This window comes from Triticum urartu, chromosome 3 (assembly GCF_003073215.2).
Source record: "Triticum urartu cultivar G1812 chromosome 3, Tu2.1, whole genome shotgun sequence".
NCBI classification, from domain to species: domain Eukaryota; kingdom Viridiplantae; phylum Streptophyta; class Magnoliopsida; order Poales; family Poaceae; genus Triticum; species Triticum urartu.
Window position 1 is genome coordinate 609433384 of NC_053024.1, and position 15197 is coordinate 609448580.

Genomic DNA, 15197 nt, shown 5'->3' on the forward strand with positions numbered 1-15197 from the left:
TGTTACTTTGCCCGAGATTCGATCGTCGGTATCCAATACCTAGTTCAATCTCGTTACCGGCAAGTCTCTTTACTCGTTTCGTAATACATCATCTCACAACTAACATATTAGTTGTAATGCTTGCAAGGCTTATGTGATGTGCATTACCGAGAGGGCCCAGAGATACCTCTCCGACAATCGGAGTGACAAATCCTAATCTCGAAATACGCCAACCCAACATCTACCTTTGGAGACACCTGTAATGCTCCTTTATAATCACCCAGTTACGTTGTGACGTTTGGTAGCACCCAAAGTGTTCCTCCGGCAAACGGGAGTTGCATAATCTCATAGTCATAGGAACATGTATATGTCATGAAGAAAGCAATAGCAACATACTAAACGATCGGGTGCTAAGCTAATGGAATGGGTCATGTCAATCAGATCATTCAACTAATGATGTGACCTCGTTAATCAAATAACAACTCATTGTTCATGGTCAGGAAACATAACCATCTTTGATTAACGAGCTAGTCAAGTAGAGGCATACTAGTGACACTTTGTTTGTCTATGTATTCACACATGTATTATGTTTCCGGTTAATACAATTCTAGCATGAATAATAAACATTTATCATGATTATAAGGAAATAAATAATAACTTTATTATTGCCTCTAGGGCATATTTCCTTCATGCTATATATCACACACACCTTCATCCGGCTGCCCGCTTCTTTTGTTCCTCCTCACCACAAACAGTTAATTGAACTGAACCATATGCCCTGCATCACACACGCAACTAAAATCTAAACCGTGTTTGATGCATCCTCCATCGCAAATGTTTTGCACCTTTTGACGGTTTTTTACACCACCGTTTGCGATTATTGCATCACACACAATTTCGTCAAAGGGTCTCTGATTGTAGTGTCGTGTTAGTAGCATCCTGCAGTAGTGCTGAGGCTTATAAGACGGAAAAAAACTTTTTGGAATGAGCTCTGTAAACCGAAAATGAGGAAATAATACAAGGCACATTTATGAAAAGGAATCAATGTCAAATGCATCATGGACACATTCTTAAATTATTTGATTAAAGAGTTTTTAGCTCTTGATATATCCATTCACATATCATTCTAAACATTTTTCATTGGAAGAAAAAACAGGCGGGCACGCATATGTCAGCGAGCAGGAGAAGCGCGAAGACGGGTTTCAAGCATTGGGCTGGCCCAAGCACCCTCGCTTGCCCGCTCGACTGGCTGAACCGGAGTGGGACAGGTAGCATGTAGTACTTATGTGTGTGGAGGGTTGGTGAGAAGGTAGGAAGGAAGAAACAACAGGTGGTTGCAGTGTGTTGCATGTGTGCTCTACCTCCCGAGGAAGATGACTCTCTCCTCCCTTGTAGCTCGAGATTTTGAAATCAATGGCATAATCTGAACCCTAGCCTTCACAATCTGGTACCAGAGCCCCTAAATCCTGGAGTTCCCCACCCACTCCCGCCATACTCGCCTAGCAGTCCGTCGACGAGCAAAGGCCATCGACAAAATTCCGGCGAAAACTCGTGCGATCTATGAGCTCCTTCGCGTAGATTTCGAAGCCATGATGTCTACTACGCAACCTTCTTCTTGTAGACGTTGTTGGGCCTCCAAGTGCAGAGGTTTGTAGGATAATAACAATTTTCCCTCAAGTGGATAATCTAAGGTTTATCAATCTGTGGGAGGCGTAGGATGAAGATGGTCTCTCTCAAACAACCCTGCAACCAAATAACAAAGAGTCTCTTGTGTCCGCAACACACCCAATACAATGGTAAATTGTATAGGTGCACTAGTTCGGCGAAGAGATGGTGATACAAGTGCAATTTGGATGGTAGATATAGGTTTTTGTAATCTGAAAATATAAAAACAGCAATGTAGCAAGTGGTAAAAGTGAGCGAAAACGGTATTGCAATGCTTCGAAACAAGGCCTAGCGTTCATACTTTCACTAGTGCAAGTTCTCTCAACAATGATAACATGATTAGATCATATAACAATCCCTCAATGTGCAACAAAGAGTCACTCCAAAGTCACTAATAGAGGAGAACAAACGAAGAGATTATTGTAGGGTACAAAACCACCTCAAAGCTATTCTTTCTGATCGATCTATTGGGCTATTCCTATAAGTGTCACAAAAAACCCTAAAGTTTCTACTAAAATAACACCTTAAGATACATATCTACCAAAACCCTAATGTCACCTAGATACTCCAATGTCACCACAAGTATCCATGGGTTTGATTATATGATATGCATCACATAATCTATTCAAACCAACACAAAGAACTTCAAAGAGTGCCCTAAATTTTCTACCGGAGAGTCAAGACAAAAACGTGTGCCAACCCCTATGCATAAGTTCACAAGGTCACAGAACCCGCAAGTTGATCACCAAAACATACATCAAGTTGATCACCAAAACATACATCAAGTAAATCACGTGAATATCCCATTGTCAGCACAGATAAGCACATGCAAGACATACATCAAGTGTTCTCAAATCCTTAAAGACTCAATCTGATAAGATAACTTCAAAGGGAAAACTCAATCCATTACAAGAAGGTAGAGGGAGAGAAGCATCATAAGATCCAACTATAATAGAAAAGCTCGCGGTACATCAAGATCGTGCCAAATCAAGAACACCAGAGAGAGAGAGAGATCAAACACATAGCTACTGGTACATACCCTCAGCCTCGAGGGTGAACTACTCCTTCCTCGTCATGGAGAGTGCCGGGATGATGAAGATGGCCACCGGTGATGATTCCCCCCTCCGACGGGGTGCCGGAATAGGGTCCCGATTGGTTTTTGGTGGTACAGAGGCTTGCGGCGGCGGAACTCCCGATCTAGGTTATGTTCTGGAGGTTTGGGGATATATAAGAGGTGTTGGCGTCGAGAACAAGTGAGGGGAGTCCATGAGGGGCCCACAAGGTCGGAGGGCGCGCCCTCCACCCTTGTGGAGGCCTCGGGTCTCCTCTCGTGCATCTCCGGTACTCCGTGGGCTTCTTTTGGTCCAAAAACAATCGTCGTAAAGTTTCAGGTCAATTGGACTCCGTTTGATATTCCTTTCCTGCGAAACTCAAAAACAAGGAAAAACAGAAACTGGCACTGGGCTCTAAGTTAATAGGTTAGTCCCAAAAATCATATAAAATAGCATATAAATGCATATAAAACATCCAAGATAGATAATATAATAGCATGGAACAATAAAAAAATTATAGATACGTTGGAGACGTATCACGCCACCCTCGCCAAGTCCTCATCGGAGCGCAAAGCAGATGATCACCGCCTTCACCAAGTTGGACAGCAAGTTAGACCAGCTGTCAGGGTGCATTGATGATGTCAAGCTCGCCATCGGCGTCGACGTCGACGAGCTTCGTGGTGAGATTGGAGCTACTTCGTCTCTCCCACCGGCTCCGATGTCTCCGAGAGAGCCGCAGCCATGGCCTCAACCAGCGCAGACTAACGGGGGTTCGAACGGGATGGTAGGATTTCGGCTAGATCTGGAGCAGAGGAATTTCGGCCCGAGGTATGTTCCACCCCAGCCAGAGGTGTGCAGACGGAGGTAGTTCAGTCGAGGTAGTTCATTCCAGCCCCTGAAAATTTTCGTCCACTGTTGCCTGATGTTCTGAATTTTGGTCCTCGTATGGAGTTACCGCGTTTTGATGGTTCTAATCCTAAGATATGGCAATCACGTTGTGAAGACTACTTTAAGTTGTGGAGTATCCCATCAAATCAATGAATTTCGTTTGCTTCTGCTCAATCTGAAGGCCCTACAACACGTTGGCTTGAGTTTGTCCAACGTCGTGCCCCCAATGTCAATTTGTCTAAATTTTGCTCCCTGTTGCAGTCTCGTTTTGGACGGAACAACCACTAGAATTTGGTTCGTCAGATGTTTCACATACGCCTGACCAGTTCTGTTGAAGATTATGTTGATCGGTTCTTTGAGTTGTATGATCAGTTGACAACATATGAATCAAATCCTAGTGTTGTTCATTATGTTACAAGATTTATGGAAGGACTGGTGCCATCAGTTCATTTACTGGTTGGGATTCAACAACCCACTGACCTGGATTCGGCATACGCGCTTGCACTTTTGTCTGAATAATTGGGTGACCCCTCCTTGCTCCATAATACTATTCCTGCTAGTACCAAGCGTTATGTTGCATCAATTTTCTCCCGAGGTGTCTAACACTAGTTCAGGTTTCAAAACATCTGACGATAGGGAGAGTAATGATGTGATTCAGACATCTGCTCCTGCTGATTATCGTTGGGCAGCTTTGCGTGCTTACAGGAAATCCAAGGGGCTTTGTTTTATCCGTGGTGAATGATGGGCTCGGGAGCATAAGTGCAAGCAGGAAGTGCAGCTTCATGTAGTCCAATAGATGTTGGATTATGTTCAAAATATGCCATCTGACTTCAGTGATACTGAAGAAGAAGTAGTTGGTGAAGCTAATGCTATTTGTTTGTCAGCTGCGGCAATGGGAGATACATCAGCTCCAGCAGTTACTATAATGAAATTAAAGGTTAAGATGCAGGGTCTGTCTTTGGTTTTCTTAGTTGACTCTGGCAGTACTCATTCCTTTGTGGAATGTGCTGCTGCTTCTGGGCTTCAAGGAATTTCTCAAACCCCACTTCACATGGTTAAGGTGGCTAATGGAAGTTTAATTCCTTGTACACATCAATTGCAGAAAGGCTGTTGGAGTTATGATGAACATACTTTTATGACCAGTTTCAAAGTCTTTCCCCTAGGATCTTATGATGGCATTTTGGGGCTTGATTGGTTAGCTGCTCATAGTCCTATGTAGGTTGATTGGGCAGAACATTGACTATCTTTCCAGTTGGATGATACCATTGTCACCCTGTTGGGACAAGATGTTGCTCCTCAAATTTGTGTTGTAATAGATGTCTCTGCATGACTAGTATCCGAAGTTTCAGAGTAGCCTGACCTCCCTACTGAAATCAGAGAAATATTGAACTAGTTTGTTCCTATGTTTGAAGCTCCAAAAGGTCTTCCCCCAAGAAGGAAATATGACCATACTATTCCTCTCATACCTGGTGCACAACCAGTGTCTATTCGACCATACAGACTTGCCCCGGCTTTGAAGGATGAGATGGAGAAGCAAGTGACTGAAATGTTGCAAACTAGTATCATCAGACATAGCAACGGTGCTTTTTCTTCTCCCAAGCTTTCAGTTCAGAAGAAATATAAAACATGGAGACCAGTGTTTGATTACATGCATTCGAATGCAATTACTTGTTGGGAAATGTTGCATGAAAAACAAAAGAAATTATACGCACACACAGTGATCTATCCATGGAGATGTGATGTCTACTACGCAAATTTATTCTTGTAGACATGTGGTGGGCCTCCAAGCGCAGAGTTTTGTAGGACAGTAGCAATTTTCCCTCAAGTGGATGACCTAAGGTTTATCAATCCGTGGGAGGCATAGGATGAAGATGGTCTCTCTCTAACAACCCTGCAATCCAATAATAAAAAGTCTCTTGTGTCCCCAACACACCAAATACAATGGTAATTTGTATAGGTGCACTAGTTCGGCGAAGAGATGGTGATACAAGTGTAATATGGATAGTAGATATTGAGTTTTGTAATAAGAACAATAAAAAATAGCAAGGTAGCAATTGATAAAACGGAGCACAAACGGTATTGCAATGCCTGAAAATGAGGCCCAGGGTCCGTACTTTCGCTAGTGCAATCTCCCAACAATGCTAATATAAATGGATCATATAACCATTCCTCAACGTGCGATGAAGAATCACTCCAAAGTTCCTATCTAGCGAAGAACATAAGAAGAAATCGTTTGTAGGGTACAAAACCACCTTGAAGATATTCTTTCCAATCGATCTATCCAAGAGTTCGTACTAAAATAACCACTACAAGAAATATGTCAACTTATGACCTTCTGTCAGTGACCCTGAAAGAATTGGTCATAAATCTATGACCATTTTAGACCAATTGGTCAAAAGTTGTTCGGGGGGCTCCAAACCCTAAACCATTGCGACCATTTTGGTTAGAAAGGTCGTAATTTCCTTACACGAAATGGTCATAAAGCAGACAACACTAGTCCGCTGCCTTATTTCTAGCTGATCATGCCCAATATAGATGGTCATAACCTTGTAAACTGTGGTGGATTGGTATGACTTGGCGCCACCTCATCAATTTTGCCTATGTGTCATGTCCATGTGTCAACTTTTGCCCTAGGTTGTGAAGCAACATATATTTTTGTCATTCCGAAAATTCCCAAAAAAATCTCATAAATTCTTTGGGTCATATCTTCGTCAAATATGTAAAAATCCTTCCTTTCCTAGTTCAAAAATAATTCAACAATATTCATTTTCCTATTATGTTCACAACAACACTTTATGAAGGAAGTGCTATTTATATATTCTTTATTGCCCTCGGAATTCTTGGGCACTCTTTCCTATCCAAATCATTGCCGCATGAAAAAATTCAGCTCCATTTGCCTAGCAAATCTTCCTCGGTAAATTTCCAAAGTTTTTGTCCACCTAGAAGCATTGTGATGGAAGTACCTTTTTATATATCCAAATGACATGAAATTTATACAGTTCCTTCATATGCCCAAATTATCACCCTCCTCCAAATTGTAGCTCAGTCAAATCATCTATGTGAGCCCAGGTTCAATTTATATTTTATGGCCAGATTGGCACGTTGCAAAGCAAGTGTTATCTAGACCCCTCCTATTACCCTCAAACTCTTTGGGCACTCTTCCATACCCAAATCATTGCCACATGATAATATTCAGCTCCATTTTCCTAGTAAATCTTTCTCATGAAATTTCCAAAGTTTCTACCTCGAGAGAAGCTTTGTGAAGTAAGTACTAGCTAGGCTTACCCAAATGATCTAAAAATCTACCAAGGCATGACCATACCTATGTAACTTACCTACACCAAATTTGAGCTCATTTCATTCATCCAATTTCTCTCACTAGTTTTCCCAAGTTTCTGTCCATAGAAGAGCATTGTGAAGAAAGTACCACTTTGCGCATGTCCAAGTGGTATCAATTTTCTACGGTGCTTTCCAATGCCCAAATAACCATCCTCCACCAAATTTCAGCTAAATCCATTCATTATTTTGAGCCCAGCTTCAACATTCATATTTTTGTCCAGTGTGGTACTTTGCAAAGCAAGTACCACCTAGGATCCTCCTTTTGATCTGAAAATTTGCGAAGACATTCTTCTTAGTAGATGATCATCCTCATCCAAAACTCACGCCCATTGTCCATGTACATTTCCCGTACTGCAAATCAAACACTTGGCTACTAATTCATCTTTGAGCATAGGTCGGTCTCCTCGTGAGATTCTTCTGTTGTAATTTTCTTCCTAGCACCTACCTCGGGAGTGCCCAACCCACTAGACATGCCTAGGCCTCCCAGAACGCATGTCAACGCCAAGGTCACGCGGTGACCACGCACTAGGCATGCTAGTTCACGCGCTTTGGAGTTGGGGCCCTGGGCCACCATCCAAACATCGACGTATCGCCACCAAACCATGTATTTATGCTTAAATAGATACTTATGTAACTAAAAATGTTTTTTGGAAAAAATAAAGACCAAACAATAAGGCAGCTGCAGTTCAAATTTGACCCGCTTCCTACTGAATCAGCGGGAATTTGTCTTTTTCACCAGAGGTGGATCAAAACTTTTGACACCCAACCATTTTGTCAATTGTGCATTAAATATGGCCTAGTATTTTATAAAATTAATTTGGTCCAATTCTGCAACAAATATATGGTAGGTCCTTCACAAAAAAAACTCATTTTGGGCACTCGGAAAATGGAAGATGAATTTTCCGTGCAAAGAAAATGAAAACTCCCTTAGGCAACATTGTTTGGAATTCAAAGATGCACCCTTGTGCACAATATGCGATCATTTGAACAAACTATGCCATGAATGTGGCCATAAGATTGTTCATTTGGCTTGAAAACCCTGAATCTTCACGCGTGATAGCTCATTTTTGAGAACACTTTTTAAAAATAATTGTTGTATTACAAGTTTATTTTTTTTGGAAACTTGGTCACATATAATGACACAATGCGAAGGTTTCCCAATGTTTTGAATTTTTTTGAATTTTTTATGCCCGTTTCAAAATGCGGTCAAAACAGCGGGCATGACCGTTCCTAGCTAGTGGTTGAATCTTGCAAAACTTTTGATGTTTCTCTGATTAAATAGATACTTATGTACCTAGAAATTATTTTTGGAAAAAATAAAGAGCAAACTATGAGGCAGCTCCAGTTCAAATTTGACCCGCTTCCAACTGAATCGGCAGAAATTTGTCTTTTTCACGAGAGGTGGATAAAAGCTTTTGACACCCTACCATTTGGTCAATTGTGAATTAAATATGGTCTAGTATTTTAGAAAATTGTTTTGGTCCAATTTTGCACCAATTATTTGGTAGGTTCTTCACAAAAACCGCATTTTGGGCACTCGGAAAATGGAAAATGAATTTTTCGTGCAAAGAAAATGAAAACTCCCTTAGGCAACATTGTTTGAAATTCCAAGATGCACCCTTGTGCACAATATGAGATCATTTGAACAAACTATGCCATGAATGTGGCCATAAGATTGATCATTTGGCTTGAAAACCCTGAATCTTCACGCGTGATAGCTCATTTCTGAGAACACTTTTTTAAAATAATTGCCGTATTACAAGTTTATTATTTTTCCTGGAAACTTGGTCACATATAATGGCACAATGCGAAGGTTTCCCAATTTTTTGATTTTTTTGAATTTTTATGCCCGTTTCAAAATAGGGTCAAAGCGGCGGGCATGACCGTTCCTAGCTAGTGGTTGAATCTTGGATTTTTTTTTGATGTTTCTCTGATTAAATAGATACTTATGTACCTAGAAATGATTTTTGGAAAAAATAAAGAGCAAACTATGAGACAGTTGCAGTTCAAATTTGACCTGCTTCCTACTAAATCGGCGAGAATTTGTCTTTTTCACCAGAGGTGAGTCAAAACTTTTGACACCCAACCATTTGGTCAATTGTGAATCAAATATGGCCTAGTATTTTAGAAAAATGATTTGGTCCAATTTTGCAACAAATATATGGTAGGTCCTTCACAAAAAGAACTCAATTCGGGTACTCGGAAAATGAAAAATGAATATTCCGTGCAAAGAAAATGAAAACTCCCTTAGGCAACATTGTTTGGAATTCCAAGATGCACCCTTGTGCACAATATGAGATCATTTGAACAAACTATGCCATGAATGTGGCCATAAGATTGATCATTTGGCTTGAAAACCCTGAATCTTCACGCGTGATAGCTCATTTCTGAGAACACTTTTTTAAAATAATTGCCGTATTGCAAGTTTATTATTTTTCCTGGAAACTTGGTCACATATAATGGCACAATGCGAAGGTTTCCCAATTTTTTTTATTTTTTTGAATTTTTTATGCCCGTTTCAAAATGCGATCAAAACAGCGGGCTTGACCGTTCCTAGCTAGTGGTTGAATCTTGCAAAACTTTTGATGTTTCTGTGATTAAATAGATACTTATGTAGCTAGAAATGATTTTTGGAAAAAATAAAGAGCAAACTATGAGGCAGCTCCAATTCAAATTTGACCCGCTTCCACCTCAATCGGCAGAAATTTGTCTTTTTCACGAGAGGTGGATAAAACCTTTTGACACCCTACCATTTGGTCAATTGTGAATTAAATATGGTCTAGTTTTTAGAAAATTGTTTTGGTGCAATTTTGCAAGAATTATTTGGTAGGTTCTTCACAAAAAATCGTATTTTGGGCATTCGAAAAATGGAAAATGATTTTTTCGTGCAAAGAAAATGAAAAATTCCTTAGTCAACATTGTTTGTCATTCAAGATACAAACTTGTGCACAATGTGAGACCATTTTTTTTAATTTTTCATGTGTAAAAGTAGAAGAAAAACAAAACAAAATACACAAATCACATATACTCTATTCCCATTGGTGGAGTTGGTTTGACACGGATTGATGACATGGCGCCCATCCATCCATCCATCATCCCACATCCATCCATCCATTTATCTATAGAGAACAAAAAATAAAAAAGAAAATGAAAAGGGGAAACCCCACAGACCCACCCACCCCCGATCCCATCCCTCCCAAACCCTAACCCGCACCCGCACTCCTCCTTCCTCGGCTCCTCGCCGCCGCCACCTCCTCCCCGTCCCGCAGCAGCGCCCACCGTGTCACCTGCCGGCCGCCCTCGCGGGCGGCTGCGTCCACGGCGACGACGGAGGCCGCGGTCGGTCGTCTCCTTATCCGCCTCTCGCCCTAACGCCAGACCCAATCCGCCGTCGTCCTCTTCTCCAGTCGCACCGGCGACCTCCAACCTCATCGCCGGCAGCCCCTCCCCTTTCCTCCTAGATCGACTCGAGCTGCTCATGTCGTGGCCAGATCTGGCAGGAACTCCCTCCCTCCCACCTCGCTTCGCATCCCGTTCCATCTTCGCCCGAGAGCCAAGAAGCTTCCGGGCTCCGTCCATTCCCCCACCTTTCCGCTGAAGATGAATCTGCAGCGGCGAGCGATGGCTCTGACCCACCGGTTCCGGCTCCTCTTCCCTGCCGCCGTCCTGGCCGGGCTCGCCTCCGCGTCGCCCTCCCTGTCTGTGTCTGGTGCGTGCTCCAGTGCTCCCAGTCCCAACTACTGCGCTGTACTAGTATTTTGCTTCTTGAAGCGGATTGTGATGGGTTCTTTCTCTTCTATTGGTGCTTGAGCAGACAGCATATTCCAGGCCAGCACCGGATCGACATCGACGGGGAGGAGGAGCTTGCTGCGTATTCCATGCCTTTTTTTAGTTTGAAGTGATGGTGTTGGATAGCATTCCTGTGTTACCTGACTTCGAAATAGGTACTGAATTCACATGCTTGTTAACTGAATATAGCCTCTTGTTCTGCAACCTGCTTGACGAACTCACACTGTAAGGATTGACAGGGCTGGTGTGGAGTTCCTGGGCTTAATAAAATAGAGTTCAATGGTGAACTACCAAAGGAAATTACAGAGTATCATTCAGTAGTACATCAGTAGGAAACTTGGACATCAGATAGCTATTAGGAGGAAACTTGGATTCTGTATGTCCAGATAGCTATCATGCAAATGTGCACCCTTATTTCAAGCATTTCCGGACGCAGGGAGTATTTTTTAGAGAGTATACTTCGCACCATGTTCAGGACTAAGTAGTTGTTTTGCTTGTTTCCATCTGATACGCATCCATTTATTTTTGTCCATGCTTATCAGACTGCCCTATGAGCTTCGAGACCGAGAACTAAGTAGTTGTTTTGCTTGTTTTTGAGCTACTGCCACTTTGAGTTGTTGTAGATGATGAGTAGATGATCTGGTGTACATTTTGTGGTCTGGAAACAAAATTACTAAGCAAGGTGAAGCCCTGAGCTTGACTTCATTGCTGTGCTCTATTTATATTTATTTACTGCTATAACATGGATATATATTCAGCTTTAATGTTAGTTGTAGCGCTAACACATCCATATGTGAAAAAAGGGTTCAGACAGAACTATGCTTGCTAGTACTATCTCTCTAAAACATGCTTGCTGTGTTATTGCTAGCGGTCATATACTCACGTGACAATGCATGTTTGCAGTTACTGAAACTTAACCTTGTTGGTTACCAGTGCAATGACAACAAACTTGGCGCATAATTGTCATATGCTACTCTTGCTTGTTAATTTGTGCTCAATGAACTATATGAGCTCTCTTTACTGCATCTTGTATGCCCATGCATTAGCATGATATAGTATGGCACATACACTAGCTACAAAATTTGTACCTTCGAAGTAGTACTACATGCAACCTCATGGAACCTTCATGCTCTGCCATTGACCTACCATAAATATATACTACTACAACAGCCTGTTACTATTACTAGTTTACTACATGCCATCTTTTTACTTTCAGTAGTGATTTTGATGCATAAATGCTGGTGAGAATAAGATGTTGTAGTCTAGATATATGATGCAAAGTATGTTGTATTTACACACTTGTATCGAACTGCAGCAACCACACGGGCAAGTTGAGGTAGGGGATAGAGAGGTTGAGCCACTCGGGTGCTGATCATGTACAGCGGCGCTCTTTCCAGCGTCGACCCGACCAAACAAATGATGCAAGGCTTCGCTGTTGATGCTGCATGTCTTCATCAACTTAGTTGTTCCACACAGAGAGATATAAATCCTTCACTTGTTCACTTTGTAATTTGCAGATTACTTCTTCCGTTAATCACCTAGTGCTCCTGTTAGTGAGATTCATCTAGTTTTTTTGGTTCCAGCGTCCGACTATGCTTTGTAATTTTGGTTTCATCCCCCACCACTCCAGCTAGCGTCTTCTTCACATCATATTATATTTGCAGCTGCTGCTGCATCATGGATTGGATGGTCACCTACTAGCTAAGTAGCTTAGCTTGTTTTGCCATCGAATCAATACTGTTTTACTTTGCTTGTTTCTCGTACTAGGTCTGTCAGTTACAGCATAAACAAACAAATTACTTAGCTCTCAACTCTGAATACTTAGCTAGCTGAACCTGTTCTTTCTTTCTTTCTTCAGAGTTATGACTTATATGGGTCAAGCTGCTGTTTTGCTGTGCTCGAGGATACTATTGCTGCCTGTATACTGATACATTTGTAGGCTATAGTGTGCTTGTATGCTTAAGCTGATCTGGCCCTCACCTCGTTCTTTCTCTCGCAGACCCGAAGGAGACCATATGCAAGGCACCTCCTTTTCAGTCGTGAGAGCGTCCAGGGGTCGTGGGTGCGGCTAATGCATATGTTCGTGGTCGCGCTTGCCACTGCCCTCTCTTCAAGGGCATGTATCATTTTTTAAACTCTGCTATCTTTTCCCAAGTCTTTATTATCTTGCCTAGCCTTGTACTGATATGTATTGTTTGCTGCTAATTACCCAAGTTAGTGCGTGATGTTAAGGATAACCTGAGAATACATGCCTAAGTTTATAAGATATGACATGTGACAGTGCTGCTGCTGTTTGAATGCTTCTACTGCTAGCTGCTTGCTTGAATAGGTGTGCACTTGTGCTGGTGGTGGTGCTGCTTGTGCTGCTACTGCTCATTCTTGTGCTGCTAACAAAATTGAATATAATCATTCTTGTTGGATCATGCAGACATGTATGTGCTGCTAATTCTTGTGCTGCTAACACATTCTTGTTCTGCTCATTCTTGTGATGCTTAAGCTGTTGATTGCCTAATTTTATTCATCATCTCCAGAATATATTCATTTGATTGCCTGCTACATCTCCACTTAAATACTCATAATGCAACTGTCTAGGTTTTGTTCAATTGGACTGACTATATATCTCTTGTTAAAATTGTGGTCTTGATCTTTTGTTTAAACCTGAGACATCATGCATAACTAGCTCTTCCTTTTCAGTCTAAACCTGAGACCTCTTTTGTTCTATATTCAGATCTGACTGATGGCCACACTGCTGTTTTGCTGTGCTTGATAAACCTGAGAATTCTTTTTATTGTAATATTGAAGTTGTTTGGTTCTAGCCTCAGCAGCAATACACTCTAATTTTGGTGGCCTTTATGTTCATTCTTTTACAGGAGCTCCAGGCCTATTTTTTTGGAGTGTGAAGCCGTGAAGCCAAGTGTGAAAGATGTGAAGCCAAGTGTGAAGCAGTACTTAGCAAAGAGTTTTTGGTTCTGTACTTAGCAAAGAGTTTTTGGTTCTGAAGTGTGAAGCCAAGTGTAAATTGTAATATTGTAAAAGTCTAATGTAGTGTTAATGAATTATATCTGTTCTGTCCTATTTGAAATAATGATTATGTATGTTGAAAATATGTGAAATGGAAACTTGACCAGTGGGACCCAGTTATGAATATAATCTGAGCAATTTTGAAATTTCTGACATGTGTGACTGATGTATGGCATTATGACTAGTGGGACCAGCGCCAAAATATAATTATTGAAAATAGAAAATAAATGATTGTAAGAAGGCCAAGGCCAAAAAATAAAGAAGCTGAAATCTTGGGCTTGGCCCATGTAGCCCACAAGAATTAACTTGGAAAAAAGCTTGAATTGTTGGGCTAGGCCCATGTAGAAAACCAAATCGGACCGGGCTGATTCTTGTGCCACATCAGCTTGCCACGCTGGATGCCTACGAGGTCTGTGGAGGTTGCTAGTGACCAAAAATTTGGTCGTGGAACCAACGACCTTTTACAGAAGGTCACTAATTTTAGTTTATGACCGCCAGCTTTTGACCTTTTGGTTTTGGTCACAGAAAGGTTGCAAATGAAAAACTATGACTTTTCAGAGACCAATAGTGAGGGTCACAAGTTGACATATTTCTTGTAGTGAACACCAAATAATTTCAGATTCATAATACTCAATCCAACACAAAGAACCTTAAAGAGTGCCCCAAGATTTCTACCAGAGAAACAAAGACAAGAACGTGCATCAACCCCTATGCGTAGATTACCCCAATGTCACTTCGGGATCCGTGAGTTGAGTGCCAAAACATATATCAAGTGAATCAAAATAATACCCCATTCTCACTATAGGTATTCATATGCAGTACATATATCAAGTGCTCTCAAATCCATAAAAGTATTCAATCTGAAAAAACGAAATCTTAAAGGGAAAACTCAATTCATCACAAGATAGAGAGGGGAAAACACCATATGATCCGACTATATTAACAAAGCCCGTGATACATCAAGATCGTGACATCTCAAGAACACGACAAAGAGAGATTAAACACATATCTACTGGTACAAACCCTCAGCCCCGAGGGTGGACTACTCCCTCCTCATCATGGTGGCCGCCGGAATGATGAAGATGGCCACTGGTGATGATTTCCCCCTCCGTCAGGGTGCCGGAACGGGGTCTAGATTGGTTTTTCGTGGCTACAGAGGCTTGCAGTGGCAGAACTTCTGATCTAGGCTACCACCAATGGTTTTGGAATATTTGGCAATTTATAGGGTGAAAAGGCGGTGGGGAGGACATCGAGGTGGGCACAACCCACTTGGGCGCGCCTGGGCGCCCAGGCGCGCCCTGGTGGGTTGTGCTCTCTTTGGAGCTCCCATGCGTGCCCTGGTGGGTTGTGCTCTCTTTGGAGCTCCCCTCGGGTACTTCTTTGGCCCACCGGGTGTCTTCTGGTCTAGAAAAAATCTCCAAAAAGTTTTGCTGCATTTGGACTCTATTTGGTATTGATTTTTTG

At 41.8% G+C, this 15197-nt stretch overlaps 1 long non-coding RNA gene across 4 annotated transcripts; it reads left to right on the top strand.

The window, feature by feature from the left end:
- The first annotated feature begins 10093 nt into the window (after window positions 1-10093).
- LOC125545325 lies at window positions 10094-13816 on the top strand. Of its 4 annotated transcripts, none has more exons than XR_007299996.1 (4): window positions 10094-10632; window positions 10738-11394; window positions 12028-12832; window positions 13583-13816. It is a non-coding gene; the product is annotated as an uncharacterized LOC125545325 (long non-coding RNA). The 4 variants fall into 4 exon arrangements; XR_007299997.1 differs by having other exon boundaries at window positions 10738-10867; window positions 10952-12832; XR_007299998.1 differs by having other exon boundaries at window positions 10738-10867; window positions 11336-12832.
- Window positions 13817-15197: the final 1381 nt, after the last annotated feature.